Consider the following 11,474-nt stretch of genomic DNA (forward strand, 5'->3'; position numbering starts at 1 on the left):
AGCCAACGCTTGTCGCGGCGTCTATTACATTTCTCATTAACATCAACTCGCTCAAGTAGTAGTAGAATCGGATGATCGTCGGATTTATTAACGAGGAGTCAAAATCAGGATGATAATCCGAGGAAAAGAGAAAGACAAAACGACGCTAGAGATACACGCGACGTCGGATCTCGCGCGGTCGGTCCGTCAGCGAGAGTGAGAGAGGCGTAGCTACTAGAGCGCGTCCTTGTCGAACCGCGACATCGTTCACGTTTTGGCGCGCATTTTTGGCACTGCGTCGGTGATTGCGCGACCATCTTGGATATCGATCTTTTCGCGACGAACAGCCTCCACTGACACATCGCGATCGACATCGCTCCGCGTTTTACGCATCTTTTATCTATCGAAAGTGAGTTTGGCGCGGAAATAAGTATCGGGAGTGCCGAAATAGCGATGTGCGATCGTCGGGATGTATCGTGAGTACGTTATAAGAAAGCAATTCTCTTGATTTTCGATACACATAGCCAACTCTTGTCGCGGCGTCTATTACATTTCTTATTAACATCAACTCGCTCAAGTAGTAGTAGAATCGGACGATCGTCGGATTTATTAACGAGGAATCAGAATCGGGATGATAATCCGAGGAAAAGAGAAAGACAAAACGACGCTAGGGATATACGCGACGTCGGATCTCGCGCGGTTGGTCCGTCAGCGAGAGTGAGAAAGGCGTAGCTACTAGAGCGCGTCCTTGTCGAACCGCGACATCGTTCACGTTTTGGCGCGCATTTTTGGCACTGCGTCGGTGATTGCGCGACCATCTTGGATATCGATCTTTTCGCGACGAACAGCCTCCACTGACACATCGCGATCGACATCGCTCCGCGTTTTACGCATCTTTTATCTATCGAAAGTGAGTTTGGCGCGGAAATAAGTATCGGGAGTGCCGAAATAGCGATGTGCGATCGTCGGGATGTATCGTGAGTACGTTATAAGAAAGCAATTCTCTTGATTTTCGATACACATAGCCAACTCTTGTCGCGGCGTCTATTACATTTCTTATTAACATCAACTCGCTCAAGTAGTAGTAGAATCGGACGATCGTCGGATTTATTAACGAGGAATCAGAATCGGGATGATAATCCGAGGAAAAGAGAAAGACAAAACGACGCTAGGGATATACGCGACGTCGGATCTCGCGCGGTTGGTCCGTCAGCGAGAGTGAGAAAGGCGTAGCTACTAGAGCGCGTCCTTGTCGAACCGCGACATCGTTCACGTTTTGGCGCGCATTTTTGGCACTGCGTCGGTGATTGCGCGACCATCTTGGATATCGATCTTTTCGCGACGAACAACCTCCACTGACACATCGCGATCGACATCGCTCCGCGTTTTACGCATCTTTTATCTATCGAAAGTGAGTCTGGCGCGGAAATAAGTATCGGGAGTGCCGAAATAGCGATGTGCGATCGTCGGGATGTATCGTGAGTACGTTATGAGAAAGCAATCCCCTTGATTTTCGATACACAGCCAGTGCTTGTCGCGGCGTCTATTGCATTTATTATTAACATCGACTCGCTTAAAGGGATGCTGAAGTTGAAAACTTCACCGATAGAACACGGGCATTTTTCTGCAAAGTTTACGACGTATTGGTTACACAGAATTACAAATGCTTTTACGTAATGAAAGTACGTGCAAAAATAAATAGGAGCATTGTTCGATATGTGACGAAACGAACAAGAAATTTTTAATGTAAAAAAAAATCTCAAGCTATCAGCGTAATATTTGCCTATCCAAAAATTCCCCTTGTATGTACCGAAAGTATGGATGCTCCAAACAGAAAAATTTTGAAGAACATTGCTCTATCTTCGCATTTGTATTCGGAAGCTTAAGAATATCGACAAAGTTTGCAGAAAGATTTCTACACATATATGATTAGGTTTTCCGTTAAATATGATAAAACAAAGCAACACACATTCATGTAAATTCTGTATATATATATACAAGAAATACGAGAGGGATAGCGTGATTATATGACGATCGTCTCTACATTATTGACATTGTTCGAGTTTGTTATCGACTCCAGTATCCTCTTAAAGCAAGGGAGTTTTCAGTTCGTTCTACATGTTTGTTCGTTTGTTTGTTTGTATGTATGTTTCTTCATAATTCGAGGACTATCACAGATATTGAGATAAAATTTTATGTAATTTGTTCAATATGTAATTTGTTCAATATGTAATCAACATGTAATATGATTTTTGGATTATTGGTTCTTAGAAGTCAAATAACTTTCATGAGTTCTTGAAAATCCGAGAACATTTAAAGACACAACAAAACAAAACTTTTATTTTTGAGCGATTTCGGAAACAAACTTTTAGTAAATCCTCAAAAAGTATGAAATTAAAAATCTTTTCAACAAAAATGAACTACCCTCAAAAATATCAAAAGCTTTAAGAAGTGAAATAATTTTGTCTCAATATTCCTGCGTACTTACAGTCCTATTCCAATATTCCAACGACATTAGAAGTCGGCGTGAAAAAATAAATTGATATAGATAATTATATAACTATATCATATAACTATAGAGAGATAAATAACAAGAAAAAAGTTATAATTATTGACTCAGTCAGTCAGGTTTTACATTGACGCGTTTATAATAATATCGCATTTCGTTGAGAATATCTGTCTTAAAGTATACTCTCGTTGACGTTACTCAGTACTATCATTTACCTCCCGTTTAACGATGATATTCGCGCGATGTTGGAGGGATGAATGTTTCTCTTTCGATTGCCTCTGAGAAATTTTTCTTTTACTCGAAATCTCGTTTCTTTAAAGTTACTCCACGACTCGCAGTCGAATGGAAATTTCAAACAATAAAACGCTACTGAACAATTAGCAAAGTCATCTGATTACATCAGATCAATTCGTAGGGTAATGATAATATTTTCAGTGGATAATTTCAAGAAATTGCTTATTACGGAAGTAATGATGGAGTATCGTAGGCGGTTCGGCGATCTCCACCTCTACATCGTCGTGTCTTCGTTCTCAGTGTTCCGCGGAGCCCTCAAACAAAGACATTATAGCCGCATGCCACGATTACCGTCATTAACCCGTGGACATCCTGTTGCACTTCTCCCGATATAATTTCCACGACACCCTCTCGGCCCCGAACGACCGCCGTGGCGGGCAGAGTGCCATTATAATATCCACCTAGAAAGCCGGTGCTTTCTCTCCCTCCCTCCCTCTCTCTCTCTCTCTCTCTCTCTCTCTCTCTCTGATATTTCGTAAAACCTGAATATATCGAAGCGCGAACTCACTCTCGTCATGTCGTAACGCCGCGCGCAAACTGATATCGCAACTTTAATACCGCAGAGAATACTGACGAGCTCCGCAAAAGTGTGGACGAACATGGGCATTGTGTTATTTATTCTCATTTATCTCAGGATTATAATCATTTATTGCGACTGTAGTTATTTCATTTCTTATTGTCTATTGTGCTACCTTCTCTCATCAATGCGATTTGCATGCACACACGCGATATTACGCTTTGTGAGCGTGTGAATTGCACACTCACTATTTCACGTTGATGCTCAGCAACGTCCAAGTCCACGCTACGTCGCTCTGCATCCAGCCTGCTCAGCATCCAGCCGTCGTTGTCCCACTTCCGTCGATGACACTTTGCACACTTCACTGCACCGTACGCGCATCGGCGATAATTTTTTACAGCGCTCAACGGTTTAACGAGAAGTACGCGATAAATTTAGTGCTTTGAGAGATTATACTTCCGAGTCGCTAATCGCGCGTAAAAAATCACGAGCCGAAGATCGACGAAAGTGCTTTCAACGAGCTCGAGAGAGAACAGGAAAATTGTTCGTCTCGTGAACGATTATGCTTTGCCAGAAAACGTAAATCGCGAGAATCCTGATTTGAAAAAAAATATACATACATACATTAAATTTCGTGATAATTTTGATTTAAGTGACATCGTAATCCGTAGTGTATAAGACATTTAAGAAATCTACGACAGCGTTGATCGGGAAATTTATTGTGCGCGAAGCAATCGTGATTTCCACGTGAAATAGCGGAATTTCAGTAGGCATTTTACACTGCTAGAAACAACTGGAGGATTGTATTAAGTGAACAGTTCGCCCACAGTTTGGTATCTTCAATTGAATGTAATAAGTGTCAAGATATTATTGTAAATAGCGTACTAAAGTTTAAGAAATTGAAAAGATATGAAGAATAAGCATTTCTCTTCAGAAAGAAATATTCTCTTGAGAAAGAAAGTGTATTATGACGGACACAAAAACAAAAAAATCAACGTAAATTACAGTAAATCACATTCAAATTAAGTAAATCACATTGATTTCGATGTAATTCTACAAACAGCCATCACCTTTAGTTTTTCACCCATTGTTTTGACTTACCGAAGTGCAGAAACTCAGGACCAGCCACGTTCCGCTACAGATCTGGAACAAAAAATTTAGTTTCGCCCATTAGACACGAGAGAGAGAGAGAGAGAGAGAGAGAGAGAGAGGGAGAGGGAGAGAGACAGAGAGGAGGAGAAAGGGAGCCAACGGTTTAACGACAAAAATGCGCATAAATACGAGCGCGTTTAATCCTTTGCGACTCTTGTAACTCGACGATTTTAATTCCGACTATGTTCCTACTTTCGATCGTAAAGAGTTAAAAGCGCGGTAAGTCCGTAAACCCACCTTCAAGCTGACCCTGCTCGGCCCGAACCGGATCCTCCGGTGCGGCATTCGCGTTCGCCTAAACTGCACCCCCGGAAGCTACACCTACCATGAGCTTTGACATGTCTGAAACAAAAGGTGAATTTCCCGATTAGTTATGTCGATAGATGTTGACGTATCAGGAAAAAGGAGACTAAGGACAGATATATTTCTCTTTTAAACTAACTAAAAACTAAAAGTAATTGTCATCCTTGAAATTCCAGGATGCTGTAACCGTTTGAGACGATCGTAGCGCGAGGATCACGAGTGCGAGGTGCATAACACGTTTCATGTAGCACGTCTCAGTTCGATTGACAAGGGAATACCGCAAACCCGGACTCTTTGATTTCGCTACACTTTTGTGAGTATGTAAAGTAAATCAATACATGAATAACAATACATTCCATTTGTGCCCTATCACTATTTAAAGGTATGATTTACACTCTCAAAGTAAAAAGGATTCCACTTTTTCGTGTATTACTCTTAAATTAAAGGAGATAGAAAAAAAGTTTTCGAATAAAAGTTTAATAGTATGTTAAGTGCTGTAAATTGACATAAGCATAAATAAAAAAATACTTATAAACATTTTTTTTTCAATAAAAAAGATATTTTTTTATTTATGCTTATGTCAATTTACAACACTTAACTTACCATTAAACTTTTATTCGAAAGATTTTTTCTATCTCCTTTAATTTAAGAGTAATAAACGAAAAAATGAAATCATCCTTTTTACTTTGAGAGTGTAAATCATACCTTCAAATAGCGATAGGGCACAAATGGAATGTACCGTTATTCATGTATTGATTTACTCTATATACTCATGAAAGTGTATCAAAATCAAAGAGTTCGGTTTCGGGGTGTTTCCTTGTGAGAAATATCGGAGATAATGCGCGACATCACACACACCCGAACGGTTTACAATCACGCGAAGGACCGTAATAATCACTGGGTTCTCGCATACTTATGTGATGGTGTGAAAAATACTTTTCACGCCGAAGACACGTGACTTTCCGCCAGTAAGACAAAACATCGTCACTCTATTAATTTTTTTTACATAACGTTCTCAACACTGAGAGAAAGAAATAGTAAATTTTTATTCGGTGAGTAATAAGAACATATATTTACTTATACTAGTACAAAATAATCTTTACATATAAATAAGGAAATATACATTTCCTTAAAACCTTGGCTCTTCATGAAAGCAATTTATTCTATTTAAATAAAAGAATTTATATATAATAGAATGTTTTTTTTATTAATATACAACAAAGAAATATTTACTATTTCTTACATATTTCTTCTCTCAGTGTACGTCGTAATATTGATATTATGCATTATTTCATAATATTTAATTACCCCTTGATACTAAAATATGCTAATCTCTGCTCTCTTAAAGTGAATCAGTGTATAGTCCTGATATCAATTATAATTATAGCATTGAGCAGTTTTAGTGCTATACTTATAACTGCAAATTAGTGTATATTCACTTTCAATGATGTTTCACTGGTTCACTTTAAAAGAATGTGATAGCAACTGTTCGCAACCGAGGTAGCTGAATTTCTCAATCATGGGAAAAGGACAACAATAAATTTACATGTTTTCTTTCAATGTACTAATATAATATATCCGCGCGAGTTCGATTTTCTGTTCGCTTTGTGTTAGAATTTCCTTAAAATTGAGATGACCGTAAATGTTTATTATTTCGTAATTACTTAAACTTAGATATCTAAAAAATATTTTAATTAATATCGATCATAAAGTTTATACATTTTTCAGTATTTGCTTTCTGAGAGTTTTCAATACTACATTTGCTTTGTTACGTGTTTTCACTTAAGATCTCACGGAACACCCAGCTCCAATAATCGGTTCGACTTCTCGATAGTCGATGGACGTCGGTGCGCCTGTGTTTGCGAATTACAAGCGTGTTACTTCTGCGTCCGTTTGAGCGGAACTAACGGAAGCTCTCGCGAAAAAGCGGATTTTACGGAGTCGCTGACGGACAGATTTATCGACGAATACGAGAGATTCCTGATCTTCGTTATGAATTTTTTGTCGACGGAGCAAGCAGAAAATTTGATAGGTCGGCAGCCGAAGTAACCGGCCCGAGAGAGATGCGAGAGAGGGATGAGAGAGACGAGTGAGATGCGAGAGAGTGAACGTTGCGAAATTGAAGTAAACCTTCGATATCTGCGTCAATGAATTGCTCGCGCGGCAATTAATATAAACGCCCGACTGAAAGCTTTTCCTCTTTAGACATACAGATCGAACGTTTCAACCGGTCGGTAAACAAGCGGAAATCTGTGTAATTGAAATAACATCAACTGTTCGTTTTAATTCCAACAAAGAGAAAAAATAAATGCAACAAAAGTCATGTGGTTTTTAATATGTTCCCCGCATGTGAATCATGAGTTTTCTCTTTTGTTTGGCTCGTGCGTTGCTTATGCCGTAATTCTGGCTCTTGATGTTTCTAGTCGACGAATGATAAACATTCCTCGGCGTGGCGTACTATCGCTTTGGTAACAATGTCCGCCGAATAATTAAAGTTCCTTTGGTTCTTTAAATAATTTATCGTCAGCATCGCGTTAGTTAATGCGACTCTCTTATTATGTGTTATTATTAATTATTATTATGCGTTAACCTGACATAAGTCAACATAACTTCCGATCGAATCATATAAACGCGTGTCACTAATGTGTGAAAAAAAGTTTTTTCTTACATTTCCGCTACGATTTTAATGTTAAGGTTTTCAAGGTTGCTGAATCCAAATATGATATTAGAATTTCAAAATTTAAAATGACAGATTCAATATGGCGAATCAAAATATATAAATCCAATTATTTTTCCAATTTTGAGATATCATATTTGTATTCAGTGATCTCGAAAACTTTAGGACAATCATTTTTATACAAATTTAATTATTTTTCCAACATTTGATCCGCCATATTAGATCTACTATTTTGAATTTTGAGATTCTGATATTATATTCAGATTCAGAGGCCTCAAAAACTGCAAGAAACCAAGCTATATACAAATCGCAAAAGGATAAATCGGTTTTTTAAAGATGTACATAAATGGAGAAAAATAATTTGTTTGCTGATCTGAAATGTTCTGCTGATCTAGCAAAATTTTCGTTATTATATGGACAGCAAAAAGATTTGCTAAAAGTACTAATCACTATTCGCTGGATATAATTTGCTGAATCTACAAATTATTTTGCTATAAAAACATGAATTTATATAAGCAATTGTAGTTTTGTTCCGATAGCAAATAAATTTGCTAAGAATACATTATTTTGTATCGATAGTAAATTAACGTGATTCTAAGGATAAATACACTCAACAAATTTTTTTTATCCTGACAACGAAACTACTTCTGCTCTGATAACAAATAATTTGTAAAACTAGTTACGTCAACTAAATTTTTTTGATGTCACTACGAATATGCAGTAGCAACGACGATTTTGCTAAAAGAGAAAAATTATTTTTCTCTGTGTACATATACATTACACATTGGCGGCACGTGCTTTTTCTGTACATATATGATACATACACACTCAAGGGGTTAATCTAACCCCGAAATCTATTCTTTTTAATTGATCTGCCTGAACTGATGTAGACTGGTGCAATAAGATAGAGTGAGAATAGAGTGAGAATTTGTTTCACTCTAACTTATTGAAATAGTGTGCACTAGTTCAGACAGCTTAGCTGAAAAATATAGGCCTATAATCTAACGTAACTTCTGATTGAGTCGTATCTACGCATATCACATAATCTCCACAAGCATCTTTTAGAAAGTCTTTAATAAGAGAGTCGTCAACGTCGATCGCAGAACTTAATCGCGCGCTGATTGGCTGAGGACGCCATCGCATTCATAGTTTTGAGAAGAGGGTAAAATGACGGTGAAAGGAGAGGAATGGTGTTAGTGATTTAGCGCTAATGTACAATTTTACATATCTTATCTTTCTTACTTCAATATATTTTTAAACTAATAAGAAAAGATGCCTTGCTTTCTCACTCCAATTAAGAAACCTCTTTAATAATTAAATTATAGAACATAGAAAAATAAGACATTTTTTATTGGCGGAAAAATATTTCTTTTAATGAGGGTTGCAAAATATATTTTATGCAAGATTATTATTGTATGAGTATCACTGTGTGATTTTTATAGTTTTAACATTTGATGCGAGTGGTTTTCCTCCGTATAAAAGATCTTACAATATATTTTGCAACCCTTAAAAAGAAATTTTTTGGCTTTTGTTGCATTCAAATCATTTCAACTTCAAGGCTTAATTCAACTCAAGGCTTAATTTCACCCCTTAGACATGTTTTTCCGCCGATGAAAAAATACTTGTCTTATTTTTCCATTCTTTATAACATATCAAAGGAATATCCAAATCGGGATAGAAGATATCTTTCCTTGCAAGTAAGTTTTGCCTTCACACTTAGTTCTGTATGTCTTGCGTCAGCAGACAACCTTGTATATTCGCAGACATGTGAAATCATTTGTTTCGAGTCGGGGCTTGTACCGTAGTCCGTAACTTTTAATCGGGGCTAGCGAAACGTCGCGCGAATGTTCCGTATAATGCGGTCGTTTTGCTTCCTCATCTAGTACGCGGGATTATCGGCGTATCGTTACCGTCGTGGAATTACCGGCGGAATTAACGTTTGCGTTACTGTCTATGAGAGAAGACCGGGCTATTGTGCGGTCTGCACTGTTAGGTGCATCTCAATGCCAATGAAAATCATTGCTGGCCGGCTAATTAAAAGATAATGAACTTTGTGGTTATGTAAATCACGCCGAGAATGATGTGCGGCGCCAGGATGTGTCCTGTTTGTCGAGTTTGTCATCGACAATTGCGTGCGAGACTACAGCATGTTTAGTAAATTCGCTCGATCCTTTTCGCGCCGGTAATTCCGTTACGATAAGATAATCGTTGTCCCCATGGATCGAGAATATTTTTATAAATATCGTTTGGCAAAATTTCAATCTGCCAGAACTAGTAAAGAATAAAGCGCTTGTTTTTATTTGAAAGTGATTTTCGGTTTGTTTGTGCGAAGTTTAGAATTTCGTTCGCGTTTTAACCATACGCAAAGATATTTGCCACTGAAAATAAAGTCGCGAGAATATTCCAGTCGTGTTTTATTCTAAGATATAAGTAATAATAAACTTGTAATAAATGCAGAATTATAAATAAAAATAAATTCTCGCTATTAAGTGGAGGTCCTGGTTTAGATAAAAATAGGAGATTTGTATGAATCTTTTTTCAAAGAGATAAATAAAGATATCAATATAAGGTTTTAATCACACTATTTATTATTTTTTGTTCCAAGTGTAAACAATTATTATAAAATTATGTTATTTCTAAAAAATTAAGGTTCAGTCCAAATTTTTTGTGCTGAGCGTGACTGGTGGATAATATTATAACTCGTATAATAATCTGAAACAAATAGGACAAGAAAATACTGGAATTGTATTAAATTTTCTGAAAGATGAATCTAAATTCTTTGGAAAATTTCCAAAATTCGTGTTTTTTTCAGAACATTAAATAAAAAATAAAGAAGAAAAATGATTTGTAATTTTGAAATGCCGTTGTATTATTAAATTCCGACTTTTTGAACATAACGAACGTTTATTTCCCAGTGAATTGAATAGTTTTTAAATTCTTTTGTCCCAAATTTGTTTCAGATTATTATACAAGCTGTAATGTTGTCCATTAATTCGTCGCGCTCAGCACAAAAAACCCAGACGACGAAATTTCAAATTTTGTTTAATAAAATAATCATTCTTTTGTACTTGATAAACACTATTTTGTACAATGATAAATAGTATATGGTCAAAACTTTATATTAATATACTCATATACTTTTTTGAGAAGAATTCGTAAAAGCTTTCTATTTTTCAGCTATTTAAACCAGAATCTCCTCTTAACGGCTGCATGAGATTCAATTCATGAAATGTAATTTACGATTTTTTTCCATTCTTTCTATTTAAAGAACTAGAAAACTTGTATAATTATTATTCCATCTTGTTTTAACAACGTTAAACTACTTTAAAAAATGCAATGGTTGATTTTGCACTTGAAGAGGCTTTAAATTAATTAATGTTGCTTCTAATTAGCGAATGTATGGACGGCCGATTTTCGATGATCCCGTCCCGGAAAGTGCTCGATGACGATTTTCGATTAACGCATACAGACATCCTTTCCTTTTCGTCGTATGTCCTCGCAAGATCTTCGCCCAATTGCGACGACGCGTGCTTCGATTTTCGCGCGTCTCAAGTCATTCGAATTTAGCATATCAAAGCCCTTATCGAGAGGTGAGTTGGGAGCAGCCGCCATCTCCAGGCAGCCAAGTTGTCGATATCTCTCTTCGGAAATATCCCGGGGCGGTGTAAAATTCAGAAAATAGCTCTATATAATATACTCGCCTCCGGTCAAGCGGGACATAAATACACGCCGGCAACTGCTCGAGAAATCGCACCTCGGAGCTCGTACATTCGAATAGAACGTGTGCGTCAAGCTATTAGGACCTTAACTTAGTTTCCGCCCAAAAAATACTGAGAAAAAGCATTTATTCTAAAAAATTTATTTAAATTATTTCAATGAAAGTATTTTCCATCACTTTCTACAACTTTTTGCCATCTTTCTGGCAACTGGGCGATACCATCTCGATAAAACGATGTTTGTTTCGAAGCAATCCATTCGTCCACCCATTCTCGCACTTCTTCAACATTTCGGAAGCGTGTACCACTCAAGCCGTGCTGCATCGA

At 37.1% G+C, this 11,474-nt stretch overlaps 1 long non-coding RNA gene across 1 annotated transcript in view; it reads left to right on the forward strand.

Moving 5' to 3' along the window:
- Window positions 1-406: 406 nt before the first annotated feature.
- Window positions 407-11,474, forward strand: part of LOC116853549 — a 26,221-nt gene continuing 15,153 nt past the window's right edge. The window contains exon 1 of the long non-coding RNA XR_004379999.1: window positions 407-459. This is a non-coding gene — a long non-coding RNA (uncharacterized LOC116853549). The remainder of the gene's footprint in view (window positions 460-11,474) is intronic.

The sequence above is a fragment of the Odontomachus brunneus genome, unplaced genomic scaffold, assembly GCF_010583005.1.
Source record: "Odontomachus brunneus isolate Ranch 3 - 2012 unplaced genomic scaffold, Obru_v1 Obru_scaffold_355, whole genome shotgun sequence".
Lineage (NCBI taxonomy): Eukaryota > Metazoa > Arthropoda > Insecta > Hymenoptera > Formicidae > Odontomachus > Odontomachus brunneus.